Raw genomic sequence first — 13,224 nt, 5'->3', positions numbered from 1 at the left:
TCAAGTTTTTAATCAAATATATTTAACCCTCTTTTCCACAAAATTTTATTTTCTCTATGAACCCTAAGCCAAAATTTTAAACCATCACTAAATAAACATCCAACAAGCACATGCATTTAACAAATAATGGTCAACTAAATGTTTGGTATTATTTAGATTAATTTTAGGTAAGTGTTTATTTCATTTGACAATTGGTTCGGAATAAATTTCATGTCTCGATTTTTTTTTCTCGTTATTCGGTTGGTAGCACTTAGATGTCTACTTGTCATTGTCACCTTTACATTGCAAACCAAACCCTAAATTCAAATAACAACCTCTTTTGTCTTGTCTCAGGACATCCACATTGTTACTATCAAGATCTTGTGTAATATTTGATCATGTAATTAGGGATGGACCGAAGAGTTGATGGAACGAGTTCTCTACAAAAGTTAATTTTTTATATAATTTAAATATTTTTATTGATAATTTATTTTCGTTATACTTAAACTTTATAACTTCATCCTAATATAAAATCATATGTGTAACTCACTTTCAGTTTATAACAAAATATATTGTATTTTGTGATTAATTATTATCAGAGACGAACACAAAATTTTAAGTTTGGTGATTATCTAAGTTAGACGTTAACATGATGACTGAGATATGATAGTTATTGAGATTATGGGATAAGATTTTATCAAATCATAGCCAGCATGTTAACTTTCAGCTCATAATACCATCATTTTTAACAGAAAAAGACGAGTTTGAAACATAATGAATAGTTGAGTGACCATTTTGTAATTTTTAATTGTCGATGGACTCAACAAAACAATACTATATAATCAGAAGATCATTTTCTAACTTTTACTAATCAAATGACTTAATAAAATAATATATTATAGTCGATGAACCATTTGTATATTTACCTTATTATTTATAGCTATTTTTTTAAAAAAAAAATTTGTTAAAATTAATTTTCGAAAGGCAAGTGGATCCATTGAATTTTTGTGTTTGAAAACAACTGTTTACTTAACCCTATTTTTAATTGGTTAAGACTTTTCAAAGAACATATATGAAAACTTATTTGGTACAGATATACTTTTCAGTTAGGCTTAATTTCATAAATGATGTATGATCAATATATTTTGTCCAAAATTTCAAGAAATCTTATCATATTGGTAAGATTAAAATTTTGAGTCATTGAATATTTATGTTTGAGTCTTATTATATATAATTATAACTTGTGAATTTAATATATTTAGTGTTTATATTTTATTATATATATTAACTTAATTATATTTACAAACTTCTTAAAATATATAACTCTGTGAATAAATATTTTAAAGAAGACTACTAAAGTTATTCAAAACCTTCTGCATTAAACCTTTTTTTTTATTTAATTTTCTCTGCCCTGGTGAAAGTGAATTCTAGTTGTTTCTAGATGGCAATAAAACAAGTACTGTACTACTAGTCTTCGCCTACTCCTGTGAATAAATATGAATTACATATTTTGAAACGAGTCTCGTTGTATGTCTGTCGGTGAATATTGGAGCATTAGAATGTTCAAGTTTTGAATATATTTTTGACAATTTTGAATGGGTTCTAAGAAAAATCAATTAAAAATAATAATAAAAGAATATTACGATACCAATTTTATTTGAACACCAAGCGACGATAAACTTTAATTTTTTTTTTGGGTAAAGAAGGCGCTTGCAGCAGTAGCGGCGTTTTTAGCGACGTTTAGAGAGTAAACGCCACAAAATTTTTGCATATAACGGCGTTTATAATCCAAACACCACAAAAAGATATTTTAGCGGCATTTTTCCAATAAACGCCGCAATAGAGTAATAATTTAGCTAAAATTTTTTGCAATAGGTCTTATTAAAATTTCTTATAATCTTAGTTGGAGAAAAAAAGTATCGATGATAGTATTACGATAAGTCACGATAGAATTAAAATTTAACTAAAAAGAGAATTCAAGAAATTTAATATCATAATTGGAAGTTTTTATAGTTTAATGAGAAAAACAAAATATATCTAAAATTTAGTAATTAATGATATAATTTATCCATAATTTTATTTTGATTGAGATGGATCCTTAGGTAGAGTTTGATAAATTTAGAAAGAAAGAAAAAAGAAAAGTAATACTGATATGTTTTTCTTAAAGGTAGAATTTCTCTTGGATCCTTAGGTAGAGTTACGTAAATTTAGTCATTAATTTCGGCTTCCATTTTCATTAATTTACTCATTAAAAGATTTCAATAATAATAGTTAAATCATGTTTAATTGAAGTCATTAAATGATTTCAATAATAATTATTTTTGTTAATTTTCGAGTTAAAATATACTAATAAAAAAGTTGTTAATTGAATTTTGATTTAGATAATACATTTATTTACTTAATTGTTGAGGTAGTGAATATTGTTTATATATATATATATTATAATTTAAGTATGAGTATATTTTTATTATCAATTAATTTATTTATAAATTATAATAATTATTTTTACTATAATTATGTACATATGTTAAAATTCGGTTTGCTCGTTATTTTGATTGTGATCGAATTTAATAAAAGATATTATACATTTATTTAACTTGCTTCAAGTAATTTGCACATAAACAATCACAGTTAATTAAATCAAATCATTATAGTTGGTAGGCTAATAATCAATGATGGACTGAGATTGAGAGGAGGGCATTCGACTCTCTAAAAATTATAATTTTTTTACGTTTTAGATATTTTTATTAAATATTTGTTTTTACCTCCTAAAATTATATAAATTTTCTCTTTCTTTAAATCTTATAAATTTGTTATAACATAAATTTCTACGTCCGTCGTTGGTAATAATTAACCATAAAATATAATATATTTTACTATAATTTGAAAGTGAGATACTAGCCTACTAAAATAAACAATCGCAATTAATCAGGAATATACATATAATTTTATATTATAGATGAACTTATTTATTGGGGCAAAAATATAAAAAATATATAAATTTAAAATTTTCAGAAAATAATTATAGATAACTCTCTCGATCCATCTATGATTAGAATGATCAAAGATTACTCAAGATCTTGACAGTAACGATGTGGATGTCCTGAGAGAAGACATCGAAGTGCTACCAACCGGATAACAAGAAAGAAAAATTCGAGACATGAAATTTATTCCGAACCAATTGTCAAAATGAAATAAACACTTACCTAAAATTAATCTAAATATTACCAAACATTTAGTTGACCATTATTTGTTAAATGTATGTATTTGTTGGATGTTTATTTAGTAACGACTTTAAAATTTTTAATATAATTTGAATTTGTTAGAACATTATTTTCATTTTCATTTTTTGTTTAAATCAATTATATTTAATATTTGAATAATACATTTTTCAACGAATTAGTATCTAAAGAATTTTATTCTTAACTTTATGTTTGAATATAAATTTTATTCATTGTTTAGTACTTTTAATATTTTTCAATATTAAGTTTTATTTATTACACTTGCATAATAAAATCATCATTGACATATTATTTAATCTTGTATTATTACATCGTTGAAAATTGACACCGTTAATAAATTTACCAAAATAATACATAAAATTACATTTCAACTACAGTTAAAACTCTATAAATTAATAATGTCAGGATAGGAGAAATTTATTAATTTAGAGAGTTATTAATTTATCGATAAATTAATAATTATTAATTTAAAGAGTTTTTAAGTAATTATACTGTACATACCAAACAAAAAGGCAAATTAGTCTATGCCTCTTAGAATTACGTTGCAAGAGATGAGTTAAATTAATAATGAGCTCCAAATAGACTTGAACTTTAAAGGAAAACATACAACTATTGAATCATATTTCAATAGAGTGTAATATATTTTTTTCAGTTTCTATGAATTATTAATTTATGATTTTCTTGGGACCGAAAATTATAAAGGGATCTCACGAAAAATTATTATCTTATTATTTTATCGAGTTTTTCAATTTTTTACATTGGCCCAAGTCGGGACCGGACAAATTTATTATTTTAGTGAGTTTATTAATTTACCGAGTATTAATTTAAAGAGTTTCTACTGTACCAACATAAGAACAAAAAAAATTTAGGGTCCGTTTGTTTTCTGTAACTATTTTTTATAAAATATTTCCCTCATTTTTCAGTGTTTGGTTAGCAGAAAATATATAGTCAATGTAATTTATTTTCCTGATCAATTGAAATTCCTTTTCATTTTTTAGAAAATAACTTACATTTTGATTTTTTGTAAGTCATTTTACGAAATTTTCACTTCAACACATAAACACTCAAAACATCATTATTTTATATAAATTAATATAAATATATAATTTTTAGTATCATTTTAATAAAAATATTTATTATTATTTTTAATTGAAGTGGGAGAGAAAACAGACTAGTTCAAGCTAGTTTTACAATAGGGGGTCCTGTAAGGTATTGGAAAAGAAGATCACTGATGAAGCTGGGAGGGGCATCGAAACTTATCTGCTCAAGTGAGGCATAGGTGCATTCTTCGCCAAGGCATCAGCAGGAAAGTTTGCTTCACGTGGGATCCAAGTAAAATCAAGAAGCCAGTCCCGGCGTTGAAGCATGGAAATGGATCAGACAAGAGGATTATCACTGAGGTGGCGTTGAAGCAGACATGTAAGTGCCACCAACCGAATAACGAGAAAGAAAAATTCGAGGCATGAAATTTATTCCGAACCAATTGTCAAAATGAAATAAACACTTACCTAAAATTAATCTAAATAATACCAAACATTTAGTTGACCATTATTTGATAAATGCATGTGCTTGTTGGATGTTTATTTAGTGATGGTTTAAAATTTTGGGTTAGGGTTCACAGAGAAAATAGAATTTTGGGGAAAAGAGGGTTGAATATATTTGATTAAAAACTTGAAAATATATTTTTTTAATTTTTTTATTATTAAATATTTATAAAATAAAAAAGGTTGGGTTAAAATGAGATAGAGTTAAATTTTAAAAAGTAAAATATACGGAGAAAGTGACTTGACTTTTTGTGTGTAGAAAAAATAAATTTTAATTTTTTAATTATTAATTAAAAAACGGGACTTATATTTTAAAGGGTGTCAAAACTTTCTTGAAAGAATTGTCATTTTTTTTATTTTTATACTATATATATTAAATTTATATAAAAATAATTTTTTTGGAAACTTTTGTGGTGTAAATTGACACCGCTCATGTGGCTCAACCCATGATTAACAACGATTTTTATTGATCATAGGAACGAATTACCTTAGAGTTATCTTAAAGTTTAGTTTGGGGGACACCAAATCTTAATTCATTTCAAACTCTATCTTTTAAATGATCTTGGAAGCTTGCGTGATTCACATCTATTGATATCATATTTCTTATAAAGAAAAAAATATTTTATGTTTATAATTAATAAAACAATTTATTAAATTTAATATATTTCCATATATATATATATCCAACAAATGAATGAAACAAAATTTTAAGTCTACATTAATCTCGCTGTCCCGTTAACTATCCTAAATGTTACATCAACGTTTGCATGGCATATACTTATTATTATCCCACGTGGGGTAGTCGTTCCAAATTCTATAAAATAGTGTTAAAATCTTAATATATTATCTTATTAAATTGTAGGGCATACTACATATCTGGTACCCAATTACTACTTACGTTATGCTTTACTAATTCAATTATTTTTTTAAATCACTTTTAATAATATATTTTAATTTTATTTTGATCAATCGGCATTAAAAGATTAACATAACCCCTAACTTAACATTTTCTAAAAGATTTTTTAATGATGACATAATATTATCTTATGATGATACGTTAGTATCACCTAGTGATGACAACTGGTCGGGTTAGGTTAGATTTTTGACCAACTCGATTCGACCTAAAAATATGTATTCTTCACCTGAACTCGACCCGACCCGACCCTAAAATTATATATCATCTGTAACACCCATAGCCCATATATGTCTCATAATACGAGCTACAGATGTTAGGCAGTTCAGTATTGTTCATATCCAAGTACGACTGCCTAATACCGCTTGATTTTAAACCATTTAAAATATAACATTTATATTATTCACTCATAAATACGATTAATACTAAAATTAGACAAAACTAAAGAAAATAATCATAATTACTATTACAAACCCTTTTAAAATAAATTTGATAAAGCAACCCAACAAATATAATGTACATGCCACTAATAAGTCAAAGTTAGGATGTCTTACTGATATTGTCGTAAGTTTGAACTTGCATAAAATTATGACAAGCTCCTTACTTCACGACCTCTACTTTATTTGAACCTACGCATAAAAATCATCATGCGCTAAGTAAAACTTTGTGAGGTAGAAATATAATTAAAGTGATGAAAACCCATAAATTTCATAAAAATATAAGAAACAAATTGTAATTTAAATAAAAACATTAAACTCCAAACCGGGCTAGTCAAGTCATTTTTCCTTCTGATAACCTGAAAAATCATCATATCATGATTTTATCAAAAATAATGTAAGTCAACATCGAATATCATAAATAACTTTTGTTTTGTTCATTCGAACATATTTCAAAACATTCTTTCCAAGTCTATGTTCCTTTTTTTCACATACTATCATAACCTTCACATTTACTGTTATAACTCAATGTATATGTAAGAGAATATAAGGTACGTGAGTTTAAGGTGCGTACTAGGCACATCACGGTGCCGAATCATAACTAAAACTGAGATATGATGCACTTCAGTGCAATCATAACCTGAATGAGCACCAACGGTGCTGAACATTGATACATGAATGTACCAAAGCTGAACTGATAACTGAAACATTGATACACGAATATACCAAAGGTGAACTGATATGTACTCACTTAATGGCATGCCAAATGTACCTACGACTCTCAATGCAACATACAATAGGCTTATACTTATCATTATATAATCATTTATTATTATGTATATGATAACTGTGAAATATATGATCTTATAATTATCTGATAACTGTAAACATTTAGAATTCATCATCTTAAATATCATACTTGGGCAGTTCATACTCAAAATCATTCATAAAGCTTGATAAACCCAAAATATTATAGAAATACTCCATACTGAAAATTTATAAATCATACTGAAAATAAAATAAGGTTGACTTATCGCAAGTCGTCCTCGATTATAATAATAATCAAATAAACAATATGGATTCATTTTAACCCTTTATTACTATCATTTTAAATCAAAATATAAGTCTCACTAAGCTTTAGATTTAAATCATTTTACTTCCACTACTTTCAATATACAACTTATCAAAATTCTATATTCTGTCAGTTTGCACTACCATCAGAAAATATTATTCTGTATTAATTAATATACTAAAAAATTATTATGTTTGCACTAATGAAAACTAAATTCGAATACGAGTCTAACCATATAAGGCAATCTGTCTAATTCCACTTGTACAATTTATAACTAATTTTCAAAGTTGATTGATAGAAGCTGTTTTGGCAGAATCTGCTGCTCTGTTTTCTGACCTATCACCGATTAAAAATTCATATATTTTTGTGTACACATCGAAATTAATCACTGTCTGTTTAAACGAATTAGACTGACATATGAATCTAAAGGTATAGAGATCATCCTCTAATAAATTCTTTATAATTTATGGCGAATTTATAAACTCACTGCTCGAATTCTAATTTCTAAACAACTTTCCTTAATTAGCATCCTTAACTTAATTTCATAATTCTATAAGCTTAATAAATGAATCTTAGGCTAGAATCACATTTCACACAACATTAGGAGCCACTTCTTACCGGATTAACTCCGTCATCGGCTCATCGCAAGCTAATGTTTGTACGATAACACAACCACGAATTAAATACACTCACCTTTGCTTTCCTGTCGAATCTCCTCCTCGATAATCTTCTCAATTCCACACTTTTTCCTTCTTTTTTGAGTTACTTGGATCACTTGGAGGGGTTCACGGCAACATGTTGATGGAGAAGAAGAGTTCTTGGTTTTTTTTCTAGCAATTTTCATGATACACATGACATTTAAACCAATTAAATTGAATTTAAAATTCAATTAATGAAAAATCTCCAAAATACCATTAATGAAACTTGATATTTACCAATTGCCATTACAATATCCTCCATTAAAATATTCCTTGGTCAAAGATGAATCAACTTGACTTTGACTATCTAATTTGGCTATGTAATTTTCAAAAATTGCATTTTAGTCACTTAAACTCCACTGTTTCGATCAAATATGAAACAATTACAGTGTTCTGAGCTAAATTTATTTGATCTAAAATATGGAAATAATATTTCCAACTATTTTCTAACATCCTTCAAATTTTCGTAAAATTCTGGTTTGATCCGATTATCCGTTTTCAATACCGAACTTTATCGTTTTATAGCTTTTAACTTTAATCCCTACCGAAAATCTAATCCATACTAAAATCTCTGTTTTAATCTAAACAGTTCATTTACATGCTAAAATATATGACTTTTTAAAATTACATTTTTGGTCCTTAAACTTTTCAAACTTTATACTTTAGTAACTAAACTTTCAAAAATTTCATTTTAGTCACTAGTCAAAATTTGGGGTATTACAACCTCTGCCCAACTCGACCCAAAAAATATATATCTTCCACCCGACTCCGACCCAACCCAAATTTTAAGAGTATTAATCTGACATGATATAAAATAAGGATTTAATTAATAATAATAATAATAATAATTTTAAATAAATTAATTTATTATCCTTGGGTTGGGCCGAAGTTTTTTAGCCCTCCACCGAAACTCGACCCAAACCCATTTTTTTTAAATCTGACTCAATCAAATCGGTTCGGGTCGAATGAAAGTGTTAGTTAGGGTACTAAATATATAGTTTAGCCTAAAATTTTTTACATCCACAAAGTAAACTAATGAAAATATTTTTTATATAGAAATATAGTAATAAATGATACATGCACCACAAGCCTCACGTCAAAGAAAGATGAACAAACTGATAAGTGCTTAATTTAGTTAATATTTTACTTTTAAATTACTCTTTAATCATTGATTTTTGTGGTTTATTTGTTCATTTTAATTTATTTTCTGTACATGATGTAAGATTATGGAAATTGCACAAAAAGGACACAATTCTGCAGATTTTTTATTTTCGGAATCAAAGCTGGCTGGAATTCGGATTTGGATTAAACTCAAATTTAGGATAACATTTTAAACATTATATTTTATCTTTGTATTTTAGTTTAAATAGGTTTTTAGTATTTTAATTAAGTTTTAGGATATTATTTTTATATTTTATCTTTATCTTTGTATTTTAGTTTAAATAGGTTTTAGTATTTTAATTAGGATTTATAATATTATATTATTTTTTAGGTATTTTAGTTTAAATAGTTTTAAGTGTTTTAATTAGGATTTAAGATGTTTTAGCTTGTTTTTAGGATTTTGAAGGCTATAAATACCCTCTAAAGGTGAGCCTAGAAACATATCTCTCATATATCTCTCATTTGAGAATAAAATCTTCTTTTTCGCTCTAGCTTTCTCTCTATTTTTCGCATATTTTTCTATTATGCTAAGTATGACTTTGGTTATGCTTAGCTAATTTTCTTTCAAGCCGAAGACTAAAGCGAAGGCTCAATTCCAAACGTGAGAATTGTAAGGTACTTAAATCGCTTCGGATTTTCTCTTTGTTTTCTGAAGCTTACTTTTCAAATCAAAACTATTTCTACATTGGTCTAGATATTGTTATGGTTAATGTTTGAAGAAGGATTTGCTTATTGAAGCATAATCAACTTCACGAGAACACACTTAGCAAAATTGTTTGCTAAGAGGAAACAGAGATCGGAATCAGTTGTTGTTGAAACGACACAATCCGAGTTGGCAGCGAAGAATTGTTCTTGTAAGCTTACGTGAATCTTGAAGTAAAAATTTGTTTTGATGATCCGAGGAATTTGAGGCGAAGCTGAAGTCTGAGACTGCTTTCACAATAAGTTTATCTTTATCTTAATCTCTTTAATTTGTTTATTTAATTATTATTTTTATTTAATTATTATTTTTTATTTTAACCACAACTTTAAAAAAATCCCCCTTTTATATTTATTACTATTAATATTTATTATTATATTATTTTTCTTTTTTTTTTAATTTTATTTTAATATATCTTTTCAACTTCATCTGGAATTTTATCTTTTTCTAAAATCAAGAAAGAGTTTTATTAAATCAGAAACACCACAGTCCTTATGGATCGACCCTGCTTCTCTATACTACATTTTCATTTTTATTTATTAAGAAGCCAGGAATTATTTTGATAGCAAAACAACGGTTATCACAAACTCTTTCAATTGACCCACACATCCAAGCCTTGGATAAGAAGACCAAAACAAAAACAGACTTACGACAACTTTCTGAATGGGATCAGGGTGTTATTTGGTCGACATGTCTTCTGAAAATACGACTAGTTGTCTCTTAGCTTTCCAACGGTACTTGAAACGTGTCAATATGATGTTGGGAACTCATGATACATCCATTTTAGTGAAGACATCGAATGCGAAAGTTCATATATTTGATTAATACGAGATTTTGTAAATTTTACGAATTATCAATAATTTTATTGATTATTTGTAATATAGTTTATATATGATTATGCATTTTAATTTAGGATTAGATTTATTATTTTATTAGGAATTAAGACAGAGTTAACATGTTATTTCAGTTTATTATTATTTTATTAGGGATTAGGATAAAATCAAAACATTATCTTTAGTTTATTATTATTATTTTATTTAGTAGTTGCTTAGATTTATGAAACCCCTCATCTTGTATAAAGTAGGTTCCATTCGCCATTGTAAATCAAATTTCTTTGATTAATAATACAACGAGAGTTCATTTTTGCAAGTGTTGATTGCCTTGTGTCTTTGAAGTATTCTTCATCACTAACTTCTTCAAGTTTTTCATAAGGAAGATATTTGCAATCCAGTTTGCCTTCTCATTATGATTAGGAGGGCCGATTAGAGCCAATTATTGAGTTTGCCTAGTCAATTGTGGCTATGAGTGTTCGTAGGACATTTATCCTTCATCTTTATCATTATCTCGCGACAACTACTTCATGTAACACCTTAAATTATGGGCTAGTAGTTTCGGGTTTACCGAGAGGTAAGTAAACCTTATGAAATTCATAATTACAGTCATTCGGCTAACGATGAGCTAAATTGGGTTGGAACTGAGCCCAATTTTCCATAAAAAAGAAGGTTTTTGAATGGTAAAAAGAAGAGAATGCACCAAAAAGCATAATTACCCCATTTTAAAGGGTGAGAGCTTTTATCTATCTCATTTCATCTTCTTCCCTTTATTTCTCTTCATTTTACCTTTTCTTCGTAGGACATTTATCCTTCATCTTTATCATCATTATCATTATCTCACGACAACTAAATCATGTAACACCCTAAATTTTGGACTAGTAGTTTCAGGTTTACCGAGAGGTAAGTGAACCTCATGGAATTCATAATTACAGTCGTTGGGCCAATGGTGAGCTATATTGGGTTGGAATTGAGCCCAATTTTCCATAAAAAAATAGGTTTTTGAATGATATAAATATGAGAATGTGCCAAAAGCATAATTACCCCCATTTTAAAGGATAAGAGCTTTATCTCTCTCATTTCATCTTCTTCCCTTCATTTCATCTTTTTCCTTTCTCCACATTTTATTCTTCATTCTTCCACACAAGTACCATAGCTTAAAGGTAAATTCTTGAGTCTCTTTCATACTTCAATTTCGTTCTTAATCCCTCCAACAACATCATTTTAATGATTTAAAGCCTTATATAGGTTCTTTGTTTGTAAGAAAAATGTGGGTTTTATCATCCAAGTCTTGGTGGAGAGTTATTGCTAGCCAAAGGAGTTTTATTTCGGGATTCTTTGACCAAGGCAGTGTATTTCTAATCCTTCGGAGTGTTAAGGATTTTATAAGCATGATGTTTTGTTGAGATTTGGGTATTTGATGATTTGTTGAGATTTGGGTATTTGATCATTTTAGTGTTTCATACTTGATTCATGATATAGATGACAAATTTGATGTAAAACACATGTTTTATGATAGTTTAAGACCCTAATTAACTTCCTAAAGCTTTAGCACATGATTAGGAACCAAACTATAGACTTTAGAGTGATTTTTGTGTGTTTCCCAAAATTAAATAAGTCATTTTTAGGTTTGAATATCGATATTGGATGATTTGGGATGAAATTTGAGGTTTAAAAAAGGGAGTATCGAAACTGTTGGGGAGAGTATACATACTACCCCTATAGTATCAATACTCAAGGTGTAGAGTATCGATACTAGGTCATATTTTTAGCAACATAAGCCATTTTGGTACCAATACTCATAGGGGTATTGATATTGCAAGTAGAGTATCGATAGTATCCACTTTAGATGGTTAATTTTGACCTCTTCAAGGCTCGTAAGAGCTATGGATGATCCGTAATGGTAGAACTTAGTCCATGAGGGATATAAATAGAAAAGGGGACCAAAAACACTCGTAGGAGTGGATTACAACTGAAATAACCATAACAATTTACAACGTTCAAGTACCTTCAACCAAGCATGTAGCGAGTATATAAGAATAAAGGATCGTTGTAGATGATGTACCAAAAAGCGGTATGATAAACTTATAAGATTAAGAAATAGTGAGATGCGTACTACAAGAAGGTCAGCGAATGGTGAATATATAGTTATCCCTCCAATTTAAAGGTGAATTGAGAGAAAGCGTAGTGAGAGCGACTAGAGTATCGTTACTCAGTATTGAACCCGAGTCGGGTATCGGGACAATAAATAATGTAGTAAATGAATAACATAATCAATATCATCGTAAAATCAAAAAACACATAAAGATAAAAATAACTAAAACATCCTTAAGTGCTAAAGACCAAAATAGAGCAACTTAATAAATTATCAAGAATTAACATACTAATAAACCTTCGTATAATGTTCTAGATGAGAGAACGAGCGAGATAATAGATAGTGAGGGGTTGGCCTCACTTTAGTGCGTAAAACTATACTAGTGTGTAGTTAGGCTACCTCAATTCCCCTAGTAGGGAATTGTCAGTGTTATGTGGCCTTTGGGCCCTCATATATGCATGTGTAGTTTTATCAGTCTAGTACAATATACATCCTTAAAGCTTGGTTTGACGGCTATGTGAGATCGAGCCAATGCTTCAATTGAGCGGGAATT

The sequence above is a fragment of the Hibiscus syriacus genome, unplaced genomic scaffold (assembly GCF_006381635.1).
Source record: "Hibiscus syriacus cultivar Baekdansim isolate YM2019G1 unplaced genomic scaffold, ASM638163v2 tig00116965_pilon, whole genome shotgun sequence".
Classification (NCBI taxonomy): domain Eukaryota; kingdom Viridiplantae; phylum Streptophyta; class Magnoliopsida; order Malvales; family Malvaceae; genus Hibiscus; species Hibiscus syriacus.
The sequence above is the reverse complement of the archived record's forward strand: the minus strand, read 5'-3'. Positions refer to the sequence as shown.